Here is a 27,408-nt window from a genome sequence, read left to right as displayed (position 1 = left end):
TTGTGGATTTGGGATTTCGAAGAACGCACAGTTCTTTGCGGTGCTACTGCTTTTGCCAGCTTGAGTCTTTTCATTTTTCTAGCGAGAGGCTGAGTGCCTCCATCCTCATGTGAAGCTGAACCACTAGCCATGAACATAGGCCAGGGCCTCAGCCGTTCCTTGCCACTCCGTGTGGTAAATGGCATATTGGCAAGTTTACGCTTCTCCTCCGACAATTTTATTTTAGGTTTTGGAGTCCTTTTTTTACTGATATTTGGTGTTTTGGATTTGACATGCTCTGTAGTATGACATTGGGCATCGGCCTTGGCAGACGACGTTGCTGGCATTTCATCGTCTCGGCCATGACTAGTGGCAGCAGCTTCAGCACGAGGTGGAAGTGGATCTTGATCTTTCCCTAATTTTGTAACCTCAACATTTTTGTTCTCCATATTTTAATAGGCACAACTAAAAGGCACCTCAGGTAAACAATGGAGATGGATGGATACTAGTATACAATTATGGACGGACTGCCGAGTGCCGACACAGAGGTAGCTACAGCCGTGAACTACCGTACTGTGTCTGCTGCTAATATAGACTGGTTGATAAAGAGATGTCGTAGTATGTATGTATGAAGAAGAAAGAAAAAAAAACCACGGTTAGGTGGTATACAATTATGGACGGACTGCCGAGTGCCGACACAGAGGTAGCCACAGCCGTGAACTACCGTACTGTACTGTGTCTGCTGCTAATATAGACTGGTTGATAAAGAGATGTCGTAGTATGTATGTATGAAGAAGAAAGAAAAAAAAAACACGGGTAGGTGGTATACAATTATGGACGGACTGCCGAGTGCCGACACAGAGGTAGCCACAGCCGTGAACTACCGTACTGTGCTGTGTCTGCTGCTAATATAGACTGGTTGATAAAGAGATGTAGTAGTATGTATGTATAAAGAAGAAAGAAAAAAAAACCACGGGTAGGTGGTATACAATTATGGACAGACTGCCGAGTGCCGACACAGAGGTAGCCACAGCCGTGAACTACCGTACTGTACTGTGTCTGCTGCTAATATAGACTGGTTGATAAAGAGATGTCGTAGTATGTATGTATGAAGAAGAAAGAAAAAAAAACCACGGTTAGGTGGTATACAATTATGGACGGACTGCCGAGTGCCGACACAGAGGTAGCCACAGCCGTGAACTACCGTACTGTACTGTGTCTGCTGCTAATATAGACTGGTTGATAAAGAGATGTCGTAGTATGTATGTATAAAGAAGAAAGAAAAAAAAACCACGGTTAGGTGGTATACAATTATGGACGGACTGCCGAGTGCCGACACAGAGGTAGCCACAGCCGTGAACTACCGTACTGTACTGTGTCTGCTGCTAATATAGACTGGTTGATAAAGAGATGTCGTAGTATGTATGTATAAAGAAGAAAGAAAAAAAAACCACGGTTAGGTGGTATACAATTATGGACGGACTGCCGAGTGCCGACACAGAGGTAGCCACAGCCGTGAACTACCGTACTGTACTGTGTCTGCTGCTAATATAGACTGGTTGATAAAGAGATGTCGTAGTATGTATGTATAAAGAAGAAAGAAAAAAAAACCACGGTTAGGTGGTATACAATTATGGATGGACTGCCGAGTGCCGACACAGAGGTAGCTACAGCCGTGAACTACCGTACTGTGTCTGCTGCGACTGGATGATAAATAATGATATAAAAAATATATATATATCACTACTGCAGCCGGACAGGTATATATATTATATAATGACGGACCTGCTGGACACTGTCTGTCAGCAGAATGAGTTTTTTATAGAATAAAAAAAAAAACACCACACAAGTGAAGTCACACGACGAGTGTTTAACTTTTTCAGGCAATCACAATATAGTATACTACTAACTATACTGGTGGTCAGTGTAGTCAGGTCACTGGTCAGTCACACTGGCAGTGGCACTCCTGCAGCAAAAGTGTGCACTGTTTAATTTTAATATAATATATGTACTCCTGGCTCCTGCTATAACCTATAACTGGCACTGCAGTGCTCCCCAGTCTCCCCCACAATTATAAGCTGTGTGAGCTGAGCACAGTCAGATATATAATATATACATAGATGATGCAGCACACTGGGCTGAGCAGTGCACACAGATATGGTATGTGACTGTCTTGTACTCCTGGCTCCTGCTATAACCTATAACTGGCACTGCAGTGCTCCCCAGTCTCCCCCACAATTATAAGCTGTGTGAGCTGAGCACAGTCAGATATATAATATATACATAGATGATGCAGGCATGCAGCACACTGGGCTGAGCAGTGCACACAGATATGGTATGTGACTGAGTCACTGTGTGTACCATTTTTTTCAGGCAGAGAACGGATATATTAAATAAAACAACTGCACTGCTGGTGGTCACTGTGGTCAGTCACTAAACTCTGCACTCTCTTCTACAGTATCAGCCTCAGGTCAATCTCTCTCTCTCTCTCCTAATCTAAATGGAGAGGACGCCAGCCACGTCCTCTCCCTATCAATCTCAATGCACGTGTGAAAATGGCGGCGACGCGCGGCTCCTTATATAGAATCCGAGTCTCGCGATAGAATCCGAGCCTCGCGAGAATCCGACAGCGTCATGATGACGTTCGGGCGCGCTCGGGTTAACCGAGCAAGGCGGGAAGATCCGAGTCGCTCGGACCCGTGAAAAAAAACATGAAGTTCGTGCGGGTTCGGATTCAGAGAAACCGAACCCGCTCATCTCTAATGTGGACTGCAATTTTCGAACAGATTGGATTGAGATTTAGACTTTGACTTGGGCCCCTAGGCATTCAGGTATTCCTTCCCCCCTCAGTGTCCATCTCCATGTCATATTCACAGGCAGATGTTTAGGAAGCAGAGCTTATGTCATCAATTCCTCTTTCAATGTTCACATGGACACCGATGCAGAGTTGAAATAAAGTATGCTGACCTCTTTTCTCACACCATAATCGTTCTTCCTTTTTTTTCACTTTTGGAATCATGACTTGTGCTTGTACATACTGGCTGCCATTTGTTCTTTTTAAAAATGTATAATGTTTTGACAGGCCCCTAGTATCTGCGGGGCCGTAGGCTTCAGCCTAGTCAGCTTTATTGATAATACGGCCCTGCCGTTGGCCTTGTGTTTGGGACTATTGTCCTGCTGAAAGATTAACTTTGTGCCAAGCTTTAGTTTTCAATCAGGTTGTTTTACAGTAACTCCCTGTATTTTTCACATCCACCAGTTCTTGAATTTTAAACAAGATGCTCAGTAACCCTGGAGAAAAGCTTCCCCACAATATGATGCTACTAGCCCAATATTGTTGGATTGGTGTTTGCTAAGGAACGGGCAGTGTTAGGGATTGCCACACATAACATTTTGAATTGGGGCAAAAAGCTAAATGTTTGTTTAATCTGAATACAATACACTATCCCACATTTTAGTCGAGTAACAATTTTTCTTCTGATAAAAACTAGAGACATGGGGGGTAATTCTGAGTTGATCGCAGCAGCAAGTTTGTTAGCAATTGGGCATGTGCAAAAACCATGTGCACTGCAGGGGAGCAGATATAACATTTGCAGAGAGATTTAGATTTGGGTGGGTTATTTTGTTTCTGTGCGGGGTAAATACTGGCAGCTTTATTTTTACACTGCAATTTAGATTTCAGTTTGAATACACCCCACCCAACTCTAACTCTCTCTGCACACGTTATATCTGCCCCCCCCTGCAGTGCACATGGGCCCTCATTCCGAGTTGTTCGCTCGCAAGCTGCTTTTAGCAGCTTTGCACACGCTAAGCCGCCGCCTACTGGGAGTGAATCTTAGCATAGTAAAATTGCGAACGAAAGATTCTCAAAATTGCGATTACACACCTCTTAGCAGTTTCTGAGTAGCTTCAAACTTACTCGGCATCTGCGATCAGTTCAGTGCTTGTCGTTCCTGGTTTGACGTCACAAACACACCCAGCGTTCGCCCAGACACTCCTCCGTTTCTCCAGCCACTCCCGCGTTTTTCCCAGAAACGGTAGCGTTTTTTCGCACACACCCATAAAACGGCCTGTTTCCGCCCAGAAACAGCCACTTCCTGTCAATCACATTACGATCACCAGAACGAAGAAAAAACCTCGTAATGCCGTGAGTAAAATTCCTAACTGCATAGCAAATTTACTTGGCGCAGTCGCACTGCGGACATTGCGCATGCGCATTCGCGACTAATCGCTCCGTTGCGAGAAAAAAAATAACGAGCGAACAACTCGGAATGACCCCCATGGTTTTGCCCAATTGCTAACAAAATTGCTACTGCCATCAACTCAGAATTAGGCCCCTGCTTTGATGTGTTTTTCCTTCAGTAATGTTTTTTCCCCAGGCACCCTCATTACTGTACAGGCAAGTTATATGCAGTGTGTATGGTTTATTAGTGCACCTTCACTCCAGTCTCAGCCACTGAATCCTGTAGCTCCTTCAAATGATACAAAAAAAAGGCAAGTGTACAGTGCGCAACAGAAGAGTGGCTAGAGATATCAAAAATTTAAGAGGTATTTCTTATACCTCCACCAAAATACGTAAAGCACACAAACAAGAAAACTAATTTCATCAGTGTTTCATACAACACAGGGATACTGTTGTATTTTTAAAGCAATGGGGGCCATTCCGACCCGTTCGCGTGCAGCGGCCACATTGCGCAGGCGCGTCATACCCTGGTGATGCCACGTACGAAGAAAGCGGTCACAGTGGCGACCGCAAGAAGATTGTCAGGAGGAAGGCGTTCCGGGGTGTCAACTCACCGTTTCCCGGGCGTGGAGATCTGATCACAGGCATGTCCAGGCAGTTGGAGGGCAGCTGTCTGACGTCAATTCCGGGACCTTCATCGCTGGATCCATCGCACAGGGTAAGTAACTGCAGGGCTAGTCATGTTTTACACAAAACTTTTTTTTAGCATAGCAGGACTGCACAAGCGATCGCAGCCCTGCTATGCTAAAATACACTTCCCCATAGGCAGCGTCTAGTTGATCGCACGAGCAGCAAAAAATTGCTACGTGCGATCAACTCGGAATGACCCCCAATATGTGTAGTCTCCTCCATTTTCCTTGTAGTTGATGTATTGCAGGTCTGGTACATGCATTGGAGAAAATTGTATATCAGACCTGCAGTGTTGTCCACCAACTACAAATTTGTAGCCTTTTCCTATCTTGTGCATGTCTATAAATATATCATTTTCTTTTGCTCTTTGGTATTCATTTTCACAGCTTCCCTTCATACACACAGAATGACCAAAGTCTTTTATTTATAAAAGTTGACCTTTTTTAATTATTTACAGGTAGAAACTAAATACAAGCCAATTGTTAGAGTAATAGAATTCACCTGTGTAAACTTGGAGCTTCCACATAACGGTGGTTGAATACTTATGCATGCAGCATTTTTCAGTTTTCGTTTATTTAAAAAAAAAAACTGCAAAAGTAATGAATTCCGAGTTTGAAACTGTATTTTAAGAGTCTACTGTGCTGCAATAAAAATGCTCTGTGGAACAATCTGTGTACACTAAATTCTGTAATACAGACAAATCTGATCAATTTTAGGTGTTGAATGCTTTTGCAAGTCACTGTATACTAAAACTGAAAGAAGATGTTTCTACTTTCAAGTAAATTCTCTGTGGATTTATTAATAGAAACAGTATACTGTGGTTACATGTCTGATTCTTTATGTTGTTCAGTAATACGTATGGAAGCAGCATCTATAAGCTTAATAATATTACATGGTTACATCAATAATAAAATATTACAGAAAAAGCCAAGATCGATGTATAATTTATTATTGTGGCAAAAGATGTATAATAGCACACCAGAATGTTGTACATAATGTGTTTCAAATCTTCTATTCAGATACATTAAATTTGGGAAAGAAGTCCAATTGCTACATTGATTACGTAGCACAATGATATTGAATAAATTTCTTTGTTGAAGAATTGACAATGGGTAAATACTCAACAATAACTTATTGGTGGTCATTCCGAGTTGATCGCTTGCTAGCAGTTTTTAGCAGTCGTGCAAACGCTATGCCGCCGCCCACTGGGAGTGTATTTTAGCTTAGCAGAAGCGTGAACGAAAGGATCGCAGAGCGACTACAAAGTTTTTTTGTGCAGTTTCTGAGTAGCTCTAAACCTACTTAGCGCTTGCGATCACTTCAGAATATTCAGTTCCTGTTTTTACATCACAAACACGTCCTGCATTCGCCCAGCCACGCCTGCGTTTTTCTTGGCACACCTGCATTTTTCCGAACACTCCCTGAAAACGGTCAGTTGACACCCAGAAACTCCCACTTCCTGTCAATCACTGCAACTGAAAAGCTTCGCTAGACCCTGTGTGAAACTACATCGTTCGTTGTAATATTGCGTCGCGCGTGCGCATTGCGCCGCATACGCATGTGCAGAAGTGCCATTTTTTTGCCTCATCGTTTCACAGCGAACGAATGCAGCTAGCGATCAACTCGGAATGACCCCCATTGTCCTGTATTGTCTGTCATCTTTGCCCATATGATAGTCCAAACTGTAGTCTAGTATTCTTCAAGTTACTCTATATCAAACATCGGAGGATTAAAGTATATGTTTTATACCTGCAGGTTCTGTCTGATCATATCTACTGGTGGTATATATGTGGACACCATAAAAATTAGAGCTGAGCGGGTTCAGTTCTCAGAGAACCGAACCCTAACAGACTTTACCATCCGAGCCCGGATCCGAGTCAGGCTCAGGTTTTCCCACATAACTTGGAAACCAGAACGAAGCAAAACGTCATCATCCTGCTGTCGGGATTCTCGCGGGGTTTGGATTCCATATAAGGCCGCCATTTTCACTCCAGCATTGGAGAGTGTAGAGAGAGGACGTGTCTCCGTTCTCTCAATGTTCTCAGTATCTGTGTCTTGTGCTGCATCTGTCCAGTTACAGTGGTTGTGCCCTCTGCTGCCATATGTCCAGTGCTGTGCTGCTGTATAATAAGTCCCTTACAGTGTTGCTGTGTTGTCCTGCATCAGACCAGTGGTAGTGTCTTGTGCATCAGTCAGTCCAGTGACCAGTCTCAGTGGTGTCCTCTGCTGCCATATGTACAGTGCTGCTGTATAGTGTGCTGTGTTGTGCTGCATCAGTCCAGTGGTGGTGTACTGTGCAGCATCAGTCCAGTCACAGTGGTGCTGTCCTCTGCTGCCATATGTCCAGTGATGCTGTATAATAGGTCCCTTACAGTGTTCCTGTGTTGTCCTGCATCAGACCAGTGGTAGTGTCCTGTGCATCAGTCAGTCCAGTGACCAGTCACAGTGGTGTCCTCTGCTGCCATATGTCCAGTGCTGCTGTATACTGTAAAGCCAGTCCATTGCAGTGGTGCTGTGTTGTCCTGCATAAGTCCAGTGGTGGTGTCCTTGTGCTGCCGTATATGTCCAGTGATCCTGCCGTATAATTCCAGTAATCCTGCCGTATAATTCCAGTGATCCTGCCGTATAATTCCAGTGATCCTGCCATATAATTCCAGTAATCCTGCCGTGTAATTACAGTAATCCTGCTGTATAATTCCAGTACTCCTGCCGTATAATTCCAGTAATACTGCCAAATAATTCAGGTGATCCTGCCGTATAATTCCAGTAATCCTGCCGTATAATTCCAGTAATCCTGCTGTATAATTCCAGTGATCCTGCCGCATAATTCCAGTAATCATGCCGTATAATTCCAGTGGTACTGGCACATAATTCCAGTAATCCTGCCATATAATTCCAGTAATCCTGCCGTATAATTCCATTGATCCTGCCGTATAATTCCATTGATCCTGCCGTATAATTCCAGTAATCCTGCCATATAATTCCAGTGATCCAGCCGTATAATTCCATATAAATCCATATAATTCCGTATAAATCCAGTCCAGTGGTGCTGCCATGTAAATTCAGTAATGCTGTCCTGTGCTGTATATTATTTACTCCAAATAAAGGGGTTATTAATATTTAATCCAAATAATTTTTACAGGGTTTGCCCTGTGTGGTGTAGGGGTACGCTCTCCTGTGCCGAATATTGTGTTATATAACTCCAGAAAAATAATGGAGAACAAAAATTTGGAGGATAAAATAGGGAAAGATCAAGAACAACTTCCTCCTAGTGCTGAAGCTGCTGCCACTAGTCATGACATAGACGATGAAATGCCATCAACGTCGTCTGCCAAGTTTGATGCCCAATGTGATAGTAGAGTGCATGTAAAGTCCAAAAAGCCAAAGTTCAGTAAAAAGACCCAAAAAAAGAAATTTAAATCATCGGAGGAGAAACGTAAACTTGCCAATATGCCATTTATGACACTAAGTGGCAAGGAGCAGCTAAGGCCCTGGCCTATGTTCATGACTAGTGGTTCAGCTTCACATGACGATGGGAGCCCTCATCCTCCCACTAGAAAAATTAAAAGAGTTAAGCAGGAAAAAGCACAGAAAAGAACTGTGCGTTCTAAGATTGTATCACAAATCCCCAAGTAGAGTCCAAATGTGTCGGCGGTTGCGATGCCTGACCTTCCCAACACTGGATGGGAAGAGGTGGCTCCTTCCACCACTTGCATGCCCCCTGCAAGTGCTGGAAGGAGCACCCAAAGTCCAGTAACTGATATTGAAATTGAAGATGTCACTGTTGAGGATATGGGTGTTGCTGGAGCTGAGGAGAAAGTTGACGATGAGGTTTCTGATGGTGATGTGGTTTGTGTGTTTAAGTCAGGCACCGGGGAAGACATGTGTTGTCCATGGGATGAAGAAGGCCATTGCGATGCCTGGGCAAAATACCAAAAAGCCACCTCTTCGGTGTGGAATTATTTCTCCACAAATCCGGACAACAGGTGTCAAGCCGTGTGTTGCCTCTGTCAATCTGTAATAAGTAGAGGTAAGGATGTTAACCACCTTGGAACATCCTCCCTTATACGTCACCTGCATCGCATTCATCAGAAGTCAGTGTCAAGTTGTGAAACTTTGTGTAAGAGCATAAGCAGTCCACTGACACCTAAATCCCTTTTTCCTCTTGTACCGAAGCTCATGCAAGCCACACCACCAACTCCCTCAATGTCAACTTCCTCCTCAGTTAGGAACGTCAGTAGTCCGGCAGGCAATGTCACTATCAAGACTGAGGAGTCATCTCCTAACCGGGATTACTCCGGAGGATGCTTGAGTGGTACGCCTGCTGTTGCTGCCGCTGCTGTTGTTGCTGCTGGGAGTCAACCATCATCAGAGGGGAAGTCGGAAGACCACTTGTACTACGTCCAGTAAGCAACTGACTGTCCAAAAGTCCTTTGTGAGGAAGATGAAATATGAAAGCAGTCATCCTTTTGCAAAGTGGATAACTGAGGTCTTGACAGCTATGTTAGTGTTAGATGTGCGTCCGATATCCGTTATTAGTTCAGTGGGACTTAGAGAATTGTGTGAGGTACTGTGTCCCAGGTATCAAATCCCATCTAGGTTCCACTTCTCTAGGCACGCGATACTGAGAATGTACAGAGACGTCAGAAAATGTGGCCTTAGTGTCCTACAAAATGCAGTTGTACACACTGTCCACTTAACCACAGACATGGGGACTAGTGGAACAGGGCAGACTAAGGACTATATGACTGTGACAGCCCACTGGGAAGATGTATTGCCTCCCACAGCAACAACAGCAGCAGCACCAGTAGCAGCATCTCGCAAACGCCAACTCGTTAATAGGCAGACACGCTATGTATCACCGCATTCCATAACAGGAACACAGCTGACAACCTCTTACAGAAACTGAGGAACATCAATGCAGAATGGCTTACCCCAATTGGACTCTCCTGGGGATTTGTGATATCAGACAATGCCACAAATATTGTGCGCGCATTACATATGGCCAAATTTCAGCACGTCCCATGTTTTGCACATACAATTAATTTGGTGGTGCAGAATTTTTTGAAAAAATGACAGGGGTGTGCAGGAGATGCTGTTGGTGACCTGAAAAATTGCGGGCCATTTTCGGCATTCAGCCACCGCGTGCCGAAGACTGGAGCACCATCAAACACGCCTGAACCTGCCCTGCCATCACCTGAAGCAAGAGGTGGTAACGAGGCGGAATTCAACACTCTATATGCTTCAGAGGATGGAGGAGTAGCAAAAGGCCATTCAAGCCAATACATCCACCTACGATATAGGCAAAGGAGGGGGAATGCACCTGACAAGTGCAGTGGAGAATGATTTCCGTCTTGTGCAAGGTTCTCCAACCCTTCGAACTTGCCATACATGAAGTCAGTTCATACACTGCCAGCTTGAGTCAGGTCATTCCCCTCATCAGGCTGAGAAAATTGTAAACTCAAGCGGAACGTGACTCATCAACAGCTCATCCTTCACTTTCTCCTGCAACTGGGGCTGCGAGGAAAAGGATAAGATTTCCGAGCCCACCCTCTGGCGGGCAGTCAGGAGCGAGTGCTAACATCCGGTCCGGACTGAAGGAGCTGCCAACGATAACTGACATGTCTACTGTCACTGCATATGATTCTGTCACCATTGAAAGAACTTTTACAACGGCTGATGTAGTTTCACACAGGGTCTAGCGAAGTTTTTCAGTCAAACTGCTGACCGCAGGGTGATTGACATGAAGTGGGCGTTTCTGGGTGTCAACTGACCGTTTTCAGAGAGCGTTCGGAAAAATGCAGGCATGCCAGGAAAAATGCAGGTGTGGCTGGGCAAACGCAGGGCGTGACCTGGAATCCACCATCACAGGTCCCTGTGTACTTTCTAGAGGCAATTGCTGGTAAAGGTCTTCCCGGAGGAATTTATAATTCATTTTGATGAACATCATCTTCTCCACATTTAGTGGAAGTAACCTCCTATGCCGATCGCTGACAAGGTTACCGGCTGCACTAAACACTCTTTCAGAGTACACACTGGAGGGGGGGGGGCAACTTCGGTAAAATAAAGCCAGTTTGTGCAACGGCATCCAAATTGCCTCTTTTTCCTGCCAGTATAGATACGGACTGTCTGACATGCCTACTTGGATGCTGTCACTCATATAATCCTCCACCACTCTTTCAATGGTGACAGAATCATATGCAGTGACAGTAGACATGACAGTAATCGTTGGCAGCTCCTTCAGTCCGGACCAGATGTCAGCTTTCGCTCCTGACATCCCCTGCATCACTGCCAGCGGGTGGGCTCAGAAATCCTATGCTTTTCCTTGCAGCCTCAGTGGCGGGAGAAATTGAAGGACGAGCTGTTGATGGGTCACGTTCCGCTTGAGTTGACAATTTACTAACCAGCAGGTGTTTGCACCTCTGCACACTTGTGTCTGCTGGGAAGAGAGATACAACGTAGGCTTTAAACCTAGGATTGAGCACGGTGGCCAAAATGTAGTGCTCTGATTTCAACAGATTGACCACCCTTGAATCCTGGCAAAGTGAATGAAGGGCTCCATCCACAAGTCCCACATACTTTGCGGAATTGCTCCGTCTGAGCTCCTCCTTCAATTTCTCCAGCTGCTTCTGCAAAAGCCTGATGAGGGGAATGACCTGATTCAAGCTGGCAGTGTCTGAACTGACTTCACGTGTGGCAAGTTCGAAGGGTTGGAGAACCTTGCACAAGACGGAAATCATTCTCCATTGCGCTTGAGTAGGTGCATTCCTCCTCCTTTGCCTATATCGTAGGTGGATGTATAGGCTTGAATGGCCTTTTGCTGCTCCTCCATCCTCTGAAGCATATAGAGTGTTGAATTCCACCTCGTTACTATCTTTTGCTTCAGTTGATGGCATGGCAGGTTCAGGAGTGTTTGCTGGCACTCCAGTTTTTGGCACGCAGTGGCAGAATGCCGAAAGTGGTCTGCAATTTTTCGGGCCACCGACAGCATCTCCTGCACACCCCTGTTATTTTTCAAAATTTTTTGCACCACCAAATTAATTATATGTGCAAAACATGGGACATGGTGGAATTTGCCCAGATGTAATGCACGCACAATGGGGGTCATTCCGAGTTGTTCGCTCGCAAGCTGCTTTTAGCAGCATTGCACACGCTAAGCCGCCGCCTACTGGAAGTGAATCTTAGCTTATCAAAATTGCGAACGAAAGATTAGCAGAATTGCGAATAGACACTTCTTAGCAGTTTCTGAGTAGCTCCAGACTTACTCGGCATCTGCGATCAGTTCAGTCAGTTTCGTTCCTGGTTTGACGTCACAAACACACCCAGCGTTCGCCCAGACACTCCTCCGTTTCTCCAGCCACTCCCGCGTTTTTCCCAGAAACGGTAGCGTTTTTTCGCACACACCCATAAAACGGACAGTTTCCGCCCAGAAACACCCACTTCCTGTCAATCACATTACGATCACCAGAACGAAGAAAAAACCTTGTAATGCCGTGAGTAAAATACCTAACTGCATAGCAAATTTACTTGGCGCAGTCGCACTGCGGACATTGCGCATGCGCATTAGCGACTAATCGCTCCGTTGCGAATAAAAAATAACGAGCGATCAACTCGGAATGACCACCAATATTTGTGGCATTGTCTGATATCACAAATCCCCAGGAGAGTCCAATTGGGGTAAGCCATTCTGCATTGATGTTCCTCAGTTTCTGTAAGAGGTTGTCAGCTGTGTTCCTCTTACGGAATGCGGTGATACATAGCGAGCCTGCGTATTAACGAGTTGGCGTTTGCGAGATGCTGCTACTGGTGCTGCTGCTGTTGTTGCTGTGGGAGGCAATACGTCTACCCAGTGGGCTGTCACAGTCATATAGTCCTTAGTCTGCCCTGTTCCACTAGTCCACATGTCCGTGGTTAAGTGGACAGTGTGTAGAACTGCATTTTGTAGGACACTGACGCCACATTTTCTGATGTCTCTGTACATTCTCGGTATCGCCTGCCTAGAGAAGTGGAACCTAAATGGGATTTAGGTTCCACAGTACCTCAAACAATTCTCTAAGTCACACTGAACTAATGGCAGATACCGGACGCACGTCTAACACTAACATAGCTGTCAAGACCTCAGTTATCCGCTTTGCAAAAGGATGACTGCTCTCATATTTCATCTTCCTCACAAAGGACTGTTGGACAGTGAATTGCTTACTGGAAGTAGTACAAGTGGTCTTCCGACTTCCCCTCTTGGATGACGATCGACTCCCAGCAGCAACAACAGCAGCGGCGGCTGCAACAGCAGGCGTACCACTCAAGGATCCTCCGGAGGAATCCAGGTTAGGAGAGGACTCCTCAGTCTTGACAGTGATATGGCCTGCAGGACTACTGATGTTCCTGACTGAGGAGAAAGTTGACATTGAGGGAGTTGGTGGTGTGGCTTGCAGGAGCTTGGGTACAGGAGGAAGAAGGGATTTAGGTGCCAGTGGACTGCTTATGCTCTAACCCAAAGTTTCACAACTTGACACTGACTTATGATGAATGCGCTGCAGGTGACGTATAAGGGAGGATGTTCCTAGGTGGTAAACATCCTTACCCCTACTTATTACAGATTGACAGAAGCAACAGATGGCTTGACACCTGTTGTCCGGATTTGTGGAGAAATAATTCCACACCGAAGAGGTGACTTTTTTGCTATTTTGCCCAGGCAACACAATGGGCTTCTTCATCCCATGGACAACACATGTCTTCCCCGGTGCCTGACTTAAACACACCACATCACCATCAGAATCCTCATCATCAACTTCCTACTCAGCGCCAGCAACACCAATATCCTCATCCTGGTGTACTTCAACAGTGACATCTTCAATTTCAATATCAGAAACTTGACTGTGGGTGCTCCTTCCAGCACTTGCAGGGGGCGTGCAAATGTTGAAAGGCGCCACCTCTTCCCGTCCAGTGTTGGGAAGGTCAGGCATCGCAATTGCCGACACACTTGGATTCTACTTGGGGATTTATGATACCATCTCAGAACGGACAGTTCTTTTCTGTGCTTTTTATAGCTTAACTCTTTTAATTTTTCTAGTGGAAGGATGAGGGCTTCCATCGTCATGTGAAGCTGAACCACTAGTCATGAACATAGGCTAGGGCCTCAGCCGTTCCTTGCCACTCCGTGTCGTCAATGGCATATTGTCAAGTTTACGTTTCTCCTCAGACTATTTAAATTTCTTTTTTTGGTTCTTTTTAATGAACTTTGACTTTTTGGATTTTACATGCCCTCTACTATCACATTGGGCATCGGCCTTGGCAGATGACGTTGATGGCATTTCATCATCTATGTCATGGCTAGTGGCAGCAGCTTCAGCACTAGGAGGAAGTTGTTCTTGATCTTTCCCTATTTTATCCTCCAAATGTTTGTTCTCCATTATTTTTTGGGAATTATATAAGACAATATGCGGTACTGGAATGACTGATGGCCAGGACACTACCACTGGTCTGATGCAGCACAACATAGCAACACTGTAGGGGACTTGTTGTTGTTATTATTATTATTATTATTATTATTATTATTATTATTATAATACGGCAGCAGTGGACATATAGCAGCAGCGTATACCACTGTGACTGCCTTGTCACTGGAATAACTGATGGCCAGGACACTACCACTGGTCTGATGCAGCATAACACATCAACACTGGAAGGGACTTGTTGTTGTTGTTGTTATTATTATTATTATTATTATACGGCAGCAGTGGACATATAGCAGCAGCGTATTATACCACTGTGACTGCCTGGTCACTGGAATGACTGATGGCCAGGACACTACCACTGGTCTGTTGCAGCACAACACAGCAACACTGGAAGGGACTTGTTGTTGTTGTTGTTATTATTATTATTATTATTATTATTATTATTATTATACGGCAGCAGTGGACATATAGCAGCAGCGTATTATACCACTGTGACTGCCTGGTCACTGGTATGACTGATGGCCAGGACACTACCACTGGTCTGATGCAGCACAACACAACAACACTGTAAGGGACTTCTTGTTGTTGTTTTTATTATTATACGGCAGCATTGGAATTTGGACATATAGCAGCTGTGTATACCACTGTGACTGCCTCATCACTGGAATGACTGATGGCCAGGTTACTACCACTGGTCTGATGCAGCACAACACAGCAATGCTGTAAGGGACTTGTAGTTGTTGTTATTATTATTATTATTATTATTATTATTATACAGCAGCAGTGGACATATAGCAGCAGCATATACCACTGTGACTGCCTCGTCACAGGAATGACTGATTGCCAGGACACTACCACTGGTCTGATGCAGCACAACACAGCAATGCTGTAAGGGACTTGTAGTTGTTGTTATTATTATTATTATTATTATTATTATTATTATACGGCAGCAGTGGACATATAGCAGCAGCATATACCACTGTGACTGCCTCGTCACTGGAATGACTGATGGCCAGGTTACTACCACTGGTCTGATGCAGCACAACACAGCAACACTGTAAGGGACTTGTTATTATTATTATTATTATTATTATTATTATACGGCAGCAGTGGACATATAGCAGCAGCATATACCACTGTGACTGCCTCGTCACTGGAATGACTGATAGCCAGGAAACTACCACTGGTCTTATGCAGCACAACACAGCAACACTGTAAGGGACTTGTTGTTGTTGTTGTTGTTGTTGTTGTTGTTGTTGTTGTTATTATTATTGTTATACGGCAACAGTGGACCTATAGCAGCAGTGTATACCACTGTGACTGCCTCGTCACTGGACTGATGCTGCACAAGACACTTCCCCAGGTCAAATGCAGGACAACACAGCACCACTGAAAGGGACTTATACAGCTACACTGGATATATGGCAGCAGAGGACACCACCACTGTGACTGGTCACTGGACTGATGCTGCACAAGAGAGACACTACTCCTGGTCTGATGCAAGACAACACAGCAAAAATGCAAGGGACTTTTACAGCAGCCAGCAGCACTGGGGACATATGGCAGCAGAGGACACCAACACTGTGACTGGCTGGACTGATGCAGCACAATACACTGACTACACTGGACTGGACTGAGCAGCACAACACAGCACAAGACTCGCCACCCCACTTTCCCGCCCACACAGACACTGAGGACACGTCCTCTCAATATACTCTCCGAGACTGGAGTGAAAATGGCCGCGACGTGCAGCTCCTTATATGGAATCCAAATCCCGCGAGAATCCGACAGCGGGATGATGACGTTTTGCCTCGTTCGGGTTTCCGAGTCAGGCGAGAAAACCCGAGCCTGACTCAGATCCAGACTCTGGTAGGGAGGTTCGTTAGTTACCCATTATACCTCATAAGTAGCCTTTTGAAGAAACTATGGGGGTAATTCCAAGTTGATCGCAGCAGGAAATTTTTTAGCAGTTGGGCAAAACCATGTGCACTGCAGGGGGGGGGGCAGATATAACATTTGCAGAGAGAATTAGATTTGGGTGGGTTATATTGTTTCTGTGCAGGGTAAATACTGGCTGCTTTATTTTTACACTGCAAATTAGATTGCAGATTGAACTCACCACACCCAAATCTATCTCTCTCTGCACATGTTATATCTGTCCCCCCTGCAGTGAACATGGTTTTGCCCAACTGCTAAAAAATTTCCTGCTGCGATCAACTTGGAATTACCCCCTTAGTTTTTTCTGTTAGAAAAATAAATCATAAAAGGTTTTTTTAGTACCATTCTTGCCAACTTCACTTTTTTTCATAGTATTGGGGGCAATATGTTTCAGCTAAAGAGTTTTGCTGATTTGGTGCCTCCAAGCCTGATTTCAACTTTCCTAAAGTGTCTGTGAGACAACCAAGGTAGCAATCTTCCAGACTCCCTGAAACTTGGCCAGACAGTGAAGTACTACTGAATGTGAATCTTACAGTGATGATGAAATTTATTAAATACAGTATAGAAATGTACCTTGCCTTTTCCTGGAGTGCATGCAGCTGCCCCCAGGCGGTGACCACTCACATATTGGGGGAGTACCCCAAGGTTTCCACTCCATGCTGTTGGCCAGACCCTCTTCCCCTCACATTTCATGGGCAGTGTTGAACTGGGGCATAAAGGGCCCACTGGGGGAACACTGTGGTAAGGTCCCATGTTTGGGAGTGTGGCCAGACTCCGCAGGGGCTGTGGCCAGCTGTCACATTAGTTTTCCTGACCATTAGAGAGTGCATGGGCTGAGCCCCTTGATAAATATATATATAGTATAAATATATATAGTAATACTGCTAGTGCATGCAGATTAATAACAGCAATGCACTGCGGAAAACAAATCGTAGTCCTGTTCAGTATAAGGTAACCTATCTGGGTCCGGTCAGAATCCCGGCAGTCAGAATACCGATGCCAGAATTCCGACGCTATTCAGAATTCTGACACTGGCTACCCAAATAGGTTCACCTGCCGGTGCCGGAATCCCTACTGTCAGAATACCGAAAAAGTATCCGCCCGGCTGCAGGAGGGGTAAGCAGCAGGGAAGGGGGGTAGGAGTTTAGGTGTAGGCTGTGGGGGCAGGGTTAGGCTGTGGCCTGGGGTGGTCAGGTTTTGGCTGCAGAGAGGGGGGTTAAGTTTAGGCACCACTATGGGTTTAGGCTGTGGGGTGGGGGGTGAGATTTAGGCACCACCGGGCAGGGTTAGGGTTCGGCTTCAGGGGAGATGGGTTAGGGTTAGACTGCTCGAAGGGAGGGTTAGGGGGCCAGTGGGGGAAGGTAAGTATACTTACCTTCCCCTGTCAGGATGGTGGTCATCGGGATGCCGTGGTTGGTTTTCTGGCTGTTGGCATCCCAAACGCCAGTATGTCTAACCCAACCCAACATATCTACATACATAGTAACATAGTATTTGAGGTTGAAAAGAGGCAAAATGCCCATCGTGTTCAACCTGTTTATTGAATTAAGTTGAGTTGATTTTAATGTACTGTACCTGCTGAAGAAAGTTTTATGACTAGCTAAGAAACTACAAATCACGTTACACCCATATTAACAACTTCAATATTTTAAGTGTTGTAACCTTGGATATCCTTTTCAATCAGAAATTCATCAAATCCCCTTTTAAATTCATTTACAGTGTCCACCATTACCACCTTTCCTGGCAAGGAATTCCAAATCCTTATTGCCCTAACAGTGAAGAACCCTTTCCTCCATTGCGTGCAGAATTTTCTCTCCTCCAGCCTCAGCGAGTGCCCGCGTGTCCTAAACAGAGTTCTTTAAATAAATAATTCCTCTGGTAACTCTTTGTAGTGCCCCTTTACATATTTGAAGACATTAATAATGTCTCCTCTTAGACGCCTCTTTTCCATGTTCAACCTAGTTAGCCTTTCCTCGTAATCCAGTCCCTCAAGCCCTTTAATCAATTTAGTAGCTCGCCTTTGAACCCTCTCTAGTTCACCGATACATTTTTTCAATGACCGATTTACTTTATGCTGCAGACTTTTTTCGCATGCGCAGTCATTAGAATGTCACTACTTCTAATAAATGATGCACTATATAGCCTATAGGCTACAATGGCTATCACTTTTGGGTTTGGGTCCAAGCGTGGCTCCTGTATTTTAATCTCATCTGCTACCTTGCGGGATTGACCTGTGGTGACGTGGCTGTGGGCATCCGGAGCTCACATTTCCACTTTTCTACCATCTGACACCTGGGGGATCCCTGACCAAAGAGTGCATCTGCTGGTGATATGCCAAATGAGATTTTCATGATATGCTGTTTTTATTCTTTGGTTTTGTAAGTGCATCTTGTGAAAAATAAATTGTCCTGTTTTTAAGAAATACTGCACTATGATCTATTTTGTGTAAAGTGTCCCTCCAAATATTCCCTCATGCAAAAGAGGGGAAGAGGTGCCACTTATTTTGCAGATTCAAGATCTGGTGCAGCTACCCTTTGATTGGCTCGTAGAAGGAGGAGGACTTTGCACACATAAGAGAGAATTGTGAGGACACCTGCCTCAGCCTATGGTGAATCAATACACTTACATTCACCTGTTTTCACACAGTGGTGTACATAGTTTAATACATGACTTCCAATTAGCGCTATTATTGATGTGCAAATTTTCTACCACTTTGTCTATTGTGTGTGTATTTGGATGCGCACTCCTGCACATTTTTTAGCAGCTTTTTGGTTTTGTTGCGCATTTGTTCTGAAGTTTTTTTCCATTACTTGGGTTTGGGTCCAAAGAAAGAGGAGGTGGGGGGGAAGGAGAAAGGATGAAAGGGGGGAGGGGAGGATGCCCCTGGAGGCGGGTGGAAAAGGGGTGTGGGGGGAAGGGGAGGTGGAAAAGTCAAAAACGGAATTCTCTATGCTGACACTGCCCGTGGTAACCCTAGGTGGTGGGCACACTGCTCCCTGTGACCCAGTACATTGTGTGGTGCCTCTCATATGTTTATTTTATTTAGTGGTTGACTTGCACACAAACTCTGTTGGCAAATTTGCATTTTGTGGTAACTGTAGTCTATGAAAACAGCTGGGAAGACAGTAGTTAATTTATAATGCCCGCCCTATGGTATACAGTAGTTGAGGTAGCATAAGGCCAAATTCCACTTGTAAAATTTCTTGGCCTAATGTAGATTGAGACTATTTTATCAGACTCACCACAAATTTCTTCCTGTTTATTTTCTTTGTTATAAGCATTTTGGTCATAATACAGGCTGAGTATCCCAAAGCCAAATATTCCGAAATATGGAATTTTCCGAAATACAGAATTTTTCGAGTGAGACTGAGATATTAAAAATATTGTAGAAAAGCCTTCAGGCTGTGTGTTTAAGAAACATAAATGCATTCTGTGCTTAGACTTAGGTCCCATTGCCACGATATCTCATTATGGTATGCAATTATTTCAAAATATGGAAAAATCCGATATATCCAAAATACTTCTGGTCCCAAGTATTTTTGATATGGGATTCTCAACTTGTACTTTATTTGAATTGCTAATGTTAACAGGAGCAGACCATGTTCATTATTACTTTTAAAAATAAAAATCTGAAGTATTTTTTATACAAGGATCTTTTTGGAGATTGATGGATAATGAAGAAAATTAAATGAGCCATCAGAGAACCTATAAGTCTTGCCTTAGCAAAAACAGGAGAATTAAAAGGATACTGTACTGTATCTCACTGAAGCATTGTACATTATATTTTGTTTTCTTTTTATCTTAATTTCATTAATTTCCTATTGCCATCTTGTTCCTATGTCAGCAAGCTTTGGGTAGCTCCTCTTTCTTTCCCATGCTCCATGAGCAGGGTTGACCTTGCCCACAGCTGTACAGGGGAAATCCCCGGTGGGCCCCACTGGTTGGAGGCCCACCTACTCCTCTAGGGATCAAGTTCCAGACTGTGCTCTTGAATTATACATTATAGTGTACTTGATTTTCAATAGTTCAATTAGATCTGGCATGGTACCAAAGGATTGGCGTAGAGTGGAGGTAGTGCCATTATTTAAAAAGGGATCAAAAAATCATCTGGGTAACTACAGGTTGATTAGTTTGACATCTATAGTGGGGAAAATATTGGAAGGAATTCTAAGGGATAGCATACAGGAGTATCTGCAGACCACTAGGATTATTAGCAAGAACCAGCATGAGTTTGTGAGGGACAGATCATGTCAAACTAACTTAGTTAACTTCTACGAGGAAGTGAGCGACAATCTTGACCAAGGAAAAGCAGTGGATATGGTCTACTTAGATTTTGTAAAAGCCTTCGAAACTGTGCCTCACAGGAGATTAATTATCAAATTAAAAGAGCTTGGCCTAGGAAAAACTGTTTGTATATGGATAAGTAACTGGCTGGAAAACAGGGTACAGCGAGTAGTGGTCAACGGGAAGTCCTCAAGCTGGACACCGGTTTTCAGCGGAATACCACAGGGGTCCATACTCGGGCCACTACTGTTCAACATATTTATCAATGACCTAGAAATAGGCCTGGAAAGCACAGTGTCAATCTTTGCAGATGATACTAAACTGTGCAGGGTAATTAATTCAGAAATAGATGTGGAGTCTCTGCAGAATGACTTATCTAAACTGGAAATCTGGGCGTCTAAATGGAGAATGAGGTTCAATATAGAAAAATGCAAGGTTATACATTTTGGGACTAAAAACAAACTTGCATCCTACATATTAAACGGGGAAAGTCTAGGGGTAACAGTTTTGGAAAAGGATTTGGGGGTACTCATTGATAATAAACTTAATAACTGTATACAATGTCAAAGCGCAGTAAAGAAGGCGAATAAGGTGTTAGCGTGCATAAAATGGGGAATTGAGACAAGGGACGAGGATGTAATTCTGCCGCTGTACAAATCATTGGTACGTCCGCACCTGGAATATTGTGTTCAGTTTTGGGCACCACTGATGCAATCACTTTACTTTACACATCACAGAGATGGGCTCCTATTGGAGCACTGTCCCTGGATGTGATTTTAATACATCTGGTCAGAAAATAATTTTTTATTGCCCAAATAGCCATGATAAAAAAAATATTTAAACTCAATATTAAAGCTCAATAAATAATAAATGGTTCCGTTATTGTATTTTTATTCTACTACACTATTATGTGCCTTCCCCATAGTTTCATATTGTTTTTAACATAAATGTATGTGTATGTGTGTTTGTGTGTGTATAGATAGATAGATAGATAGATAGATAGATAGATAGATAGATAGATAGATAGATAGATAGATAGTGTCACTAAGCCAGTGTACGTCTCTTCAAGAATTGAACAAAACAATGTGTATTTCAAAGATCACAACATGAAACCTAACGTTTCGGGGTTATTAACCCCCTTTGTCACCTTGACAAAGGGGTTTAATAACCCCGAAATGTTGGATTTCATGTTGTGATCTTTGAAATACTGTACACATTGCTTTGTTGGAAGTCTCTAAGTGCCTCTGCATTAGTTTTTGTGTATGCATCCTCGACACAGAGGGAACTGAAGCAGTAAACAGTATTCAGTGGAGTGCCGGGCTATTTCTACATACATAGACATGCGCAGTCATGCCAAACTGTGCTGAGATGTAGCTAGATAGATTGAGTGATTGATTTAAGGGGCACCTAAATGAAAATAATAAAAAAAAAAGTTGTGGTGCCCCTGTGCCTGCTCAGGTGGAGCTAGGTGATACTGTATATAACCATACTTCCAAGATAATATGACCACACTACCTTCAGTGTACAGGTCAGAATGTAAGCATGTAAGGAGTGCACTGGTGTCCATAGGCAAACACAGGGGGTTTCCAGTTGCCAGTAAACCCCCCCTTCCTCATACCCTAGACAGCGGCCCTACATGCAGTATAAAGGGTGAAATGGGATTGCTGCTGCACATGCCCAGTGGCAGCAAATTATCCTACCAAGTCTTTGTGTGTGTTTGTCTCTGGATCTCAGTGTTCAATCATGGCACCAAAGAGAGAATCTGGTAAGTGGCTTACCGTGGTTATTGGGCCTGCATATGCCTGCATATGCCTGTATTAAATAAAATGTACTTTGTTTGGGGCAGACTAAAGCTTGTTACATGCTAATTTTGCATTCTTTATGGGTTGGTGACAGTCGCTCTAAAATTAAACATTTGGAAACCCCATCCAACAATCCTGCATTTACTGCTGGTGTCCTAATGGTGTGTGGCCATGCCAACACATGCTTGGCAGGGCCAAAATTTGGATTTTTGCCACCTGGGGCAAGGCAGTAATGTGCCCCCAACCCACCTCCCCACTCACCCCCATGTCTCTGCAGCAGCCTGTGGCACTCCCTATCCTGGGGTGGCTACAACAGTCTGTGTCCCCCCTTCATGTATCTCTGCAGCAGCAGTCTGCATTTGTGTTGCCTCCCCCCCCCCACTACCACTTATCTGGATCTTATCCTTGCTTCTTCTTAAAGCAGTGGCAGGCTCCTTACACAGTTTTCTTCAGTGTGAGCCATGATGTTACATTTGCAGCATAGATAGATCTGATTGACCTCAGTCTCTCTATGACTGCGCCCTGCTGATTGGTCCAGCTGCACAGGCACGGAACCCAGTCACAGTCACCGGACCAGAGATTGGCTAAAGATGGATAGGGGGAGAACAGCCCAGGGGCCCCCTGAGAGCGGGGTCTGGAAGTACTTACCCCCTTTGCCCCCTCTTAATCCAGCCTTGGCCTACCCTTTTAAGCCTACCACTACAATGGCATGCTTCTGACTCATCATGTGCTTCCCGCTTTTTTTCTCTGACCATCTTGGCACCCCCTCAAATCTGGGGCATGTACCCCCTAGTGCCCTCTCTGCCCTGTGCTTCGGCATGCTCCCAAGTACCGGGACCCAATAGATCTGCCAGTAATCAAATTTCTCTAAGTTAGCCATTCTGCCTCAATATATGTGAGAGGTTTCCTGTCACAGAACAACTTTTAAATTTAGGAGGCAGGATCAGATCCTTACTTACACCTGCTCTGTATGCAGTCCTTTCTCACTGTAAAAGCTCCCACGTGTAAAGAAGAGGATGTGAAGGGAGTGGGAAGGGTGGAGAACAGCGTCTAATTATACTAACACTGCTGCTTTCACAGAGTCAAAGCCAATCAGTAAATAAATCAAAGATGCACATAAAAAGTAACAATACATCAGCACAGGTCCTTAACTGTATATCTCAAAACAGTGCATGTAACATTTCAATAAAAAGATGGGGGTTGGTAGCGGTGGCTGTCTTCTAGTCTGTCTGGGCCCCATACCACCAGCGATGGCATCACTGGGTACATGCTCAACAGGTTGCAATCCACTAGTTTAGCAAGACAAAGAGAAATAAATGCTGTGTTTTTAATCCAGTGAGTCACAATAATTATTTACAAAGTGCTATATCAGAACAATGAAGAAGATTCATAGATGCTCTCGAAACAATAGTCTTGGGAAGAAAGTGCACATAAAACAATAAAAATGAAAATAATGTTTATTTAAGTGTTTTTGGTTTTATCAATGGTTCTAAGAGACTGACACTGGATTTAGAAAACGTGTTTTACTACAAGAAATAGAGAACAGTTATATAGTCTGAAAACCGATTTATAGATCAGTTTGTTGTTTGTTAAAAAAATGTGTATGTTCTGTGTTTTACTGATAAACCCCATACTATACACGTTTCAAAATGTTACACTAGTCACCCATCCCTAACACAGAGACAAAACAGAGACAATTGGAGCATTTTTGTGTTTTTGCTCCATTATATATTTTGTGCCTTTGCACTGCATGTTCTGTGTAGTTTGTGGCAAGTTATGTGTTACATTGCATAGTAACACAGAATTAACATACAGTAGCTCTTGACCTTGAAGAGACAAAAATACCGATTAATGTTTCAATATCCAGTCTCATTAAATCATTTCTCTGTAAAGCTCTGCATAACAAATTGCCATTTTACAAAGAAATGATAATGTCATATGAAAAATTAAATTAATAAGCACTGATCTTCATTTGCATTTGCTTGTATATGCGCGTGTGTGTGTGTGTGTGTGTGTGTGTGTGTGTGTGTGTGTGTGTGTGTGTGTGTGTGTGTGTATACACATCACTGTATTTTATATTGCTGTCTGGTGTTTTATACTGTAAATTTGTGTGCATGTTACAGTATGTAGTTTTCAGTAATTCCCCACAGGGCTGAACGGGGCATGTTTACTTTATTATTGCAGCAGTATACATGTAACCTTATTATCATGTACGTTACTGTAATAACATACATGGCACACATTTATTATACAATATTAGAAAAAATGATACCCTATTACTGAACAGTCATGTATGTCGTCAATTTTATGCTGCACTCAGTGTCATGAAGTTACACATTAGTTGATAGAGTTGCATATTAATTAAATATTTATGCTGTCATTTTAATGCATATATTTTTTGTTAATATTGTCATCATTGTTATATTGTACTGCTATACAATGCAATTATATACAGTACTAGATGTACCCCATAACTTAAGGCCATTTTATACCAACCACTCCTTGTAAATGTAAGGATTCTACCCTATCCCTTCGGAACAGTTTTGTGCTTTATTCAATATTTATTAATACATTTCATGGTGTGTTCAATTAAATTTTGCAGGCGGAAATACACATTGTATTTATCTAAGGTATCAAAGTTTGTTGTAGATTTTATTACAGCAGCTATTGTGTACAGAAAAGGGGAACCTGTATGACACACTACATGTTTATTGCATCTATCTATCTTGTTGCTTTGCTCAGCATATGAGCTATGGGAACTATTTGGTGCAACGTGCCAACATAGGTGGTAATTCAGAGTTGATCGCAGCAGCAAATTTGTTAGCAGTTGGGCAAAACACTATACACTGCACATAAGGCAGATATAATATTTGCAGAGAGAGTTAGATTTGGGTGGGTTATTTTGTTTCTGTGCAGGGTAAATACTGTCTGCTTTATTTTTACACTGCAATTTAGATTCCAGTTTGAACTCACCACACCCAAATCTATCTCTCTCTGCACATGTTATATATGTCCCCCCTGCAGTGCACGTGGTTTTGCCCAACTGCTAACTAATTTGCTGCTGCGATCAACTCTGAATTACCCCCATAGTATGTACTTGTCTATTCGGGATGTAGTTATGTGATCAGCGGTCACATAACCTCCCCCTACATCCCGCCCCCTCACAATCCCGATGTATCATGCACGTTATGCGTAGTACATGTACTGTATTGCTTTCACTTACCTTTGTTAGGGTAGAATGTACAGTATATTACAGAAAATACACAGCTTCCAATTCCCCCTGGTCTCCGATATAGCAATAGCGTCCTTTTTCCGATACCAAATTGTGGCTCTCCAGTAGAGTACCCATAAGCTGCTACGTCCTTCAGGAAAAGTGTGATATTCCAGTCACTGTCAGACACCTAATGGCTCTTCTGCTGTGCAGTGAAGATCATCCGTTTGTTTAGCATCAGTGCAAAAATGTCAGTAATTATTATTGTTGTTGTTGTGCTTTGTTGTTTTAGAAGGTTAAGAAGGTATATGTGTAATACATCTGTACATAAACCTTGTGTATGTCCAGTCTACACAATAGTCAGTTCCATCCTGAGCAAACATCGCATAGAGCAAAATACATTTTCCAGCTGTGCTGCCAGACAAAGTTATTGCAGCCTGTTATATCGCTTTTATCTCCCCTCCTAATCAACGCATACAGTTCCAGTCATGAAAGAGGAGTGCAAGGTGCAGCTCGTCTGTCTAATAATATTTCAGCAATAGAGAGACAGAGAACATTTTTATTACTAGTTTCTTTTTTTTTCCATTTTCCTGCCCCACCCCTTATGGAAGTCTCCCAATCAGATGCAGTGGCTGCTGTTCTCTGTCTGTGTCATGATACTGCTATACATCAACAATTTAATGTATTGTCTCTCGGGCAAATGTGCATCCTTCTTTATACTGTAAATACATGTTGTTCTGGAGTTGTAATAAAATCTGTTTAAACTGTTTAACAGTCTAAACTGAGAAGGCAGCAACTAAAGATCGTAGAATGAATGAAAAAGTCTGTAGAATGGTGCTTTGGAGGGTATAGTCATCATGAAAAAAATGTGCAATGAGAATTTTTAGTTTTCAGTTCTCATTGTATTCTCTCACAATTTTTTCAGAATTCATTATGTACTTATCAGAAAATGATGACGTCCGAAAAACTAATCTTTTCCAGAAGAGCTTTTTTTTAAAGTGATTATTTTCCCCTCTGACTGACCAACCCCCACCCCCCGCTGACATCTTATAGCCAGAGCTGCAGAAAGGAGAAAGGGTAAATGCAGCTGCGCACCCCCCCCCCCCTCCCCCAGGGGCAAGAGCAGGATTTATATATATATATATATATATATATATATACATACATACATATATATATACACATATATATATATATATATATATCAGGGACGTGCAGTCAGGGGAGGCAGGAGAGGCAGTGCCTCCCCTGTCACTGTTGATTAAAATAATATAAAGAAGATACATAAGACACATATTTTGTGTCATATGTATCGTCTTAATATTATTCTAATAAATTTAGCCTATGAAATTACTTTGGGAGGCACTCATAATATGTGCCTCCCGTACACATTGAAAATGGGGGCAAAGCGGGGGACGGGGCAAAATACTGGGCTTTAAAAGCCCATTAGAAAGAGAGGAGAAAGCGGCACTTATACTAGTGCCTCGCTGACAGCCTGGGATGGGCTTTCAGGCATGACAGCTGTGATTGGACAGCGGATCCAATCACCCAGAGGTGGTGGGAGAAGCGGAGGCGGGACCCGGCAGTGACTGTAAGCTGTCCCAGCAGTCACTGAGAACAGCGGTGGCCCCGGGAAGCCTGACACTGGAGAGCATGTGGCAACGGTGGCCCTGTCTAGTTCCTGCTCCTCCACCCTCCCAGGCAGCAGCAGCAGCATCTCAAGTATGAGAGGAGAGCAGCTTGAGGGGCTACACTGGCGTGCACACGGGGGAAGGGGGGTGTTAGAGGGAGGGAGAGGATTTACAACCGCTGTGCAGCCAGGCGGCTTGAGGGGCTGCATTGGCGTGTGCACGGGGGAAGGGGAGA

The 27,408-nt window shown here is 43.7% G+C and overlaps 1 protein-coding gene across 1 annotated transcript in view; it reads right to left on the bottom strand.

Moving 5' to 3' along the window:
* The window catches only part of RASD2 (RASD family member 2), a 58,542-nt gene extending 32,468 nt beyond the window's left edge, over window positions 1-26,074 (bottom strand). The window contains exon 1 of the mRNA XM_063940408.1: window positions 25,555-26,074. The gene's annotated coding sequence lies outside the window, so the exon portion shown is untranslated. The remainder of the gene's footprint in view (window positions 1-25,554) is intronic.
* Between the last annotated feature and the right edge of the window lie 1,334 nt (window positions 26,075-27,408).

This window comes from Pseudophryne corroboree, chromosome 9 (genome assembly GCF_028390025.1).
Source record: "Pseudophryne corroboree isolate aPseCor3 chromosome 9, aPseCor3.hap2, whole genome shotgun sequence".
Lineage (NCBI taxonomy): Eukaryota > Metazoa > Chordata > Amphibia > Anura > Myobatrachidae > Pseudophryne > Pseudophryne corroboree.
The sequence above is the reverse complement of the archived record's forward strand: the minus strand, read 5'-3'. Positions and strand labels throughout refer to the sequence as shown.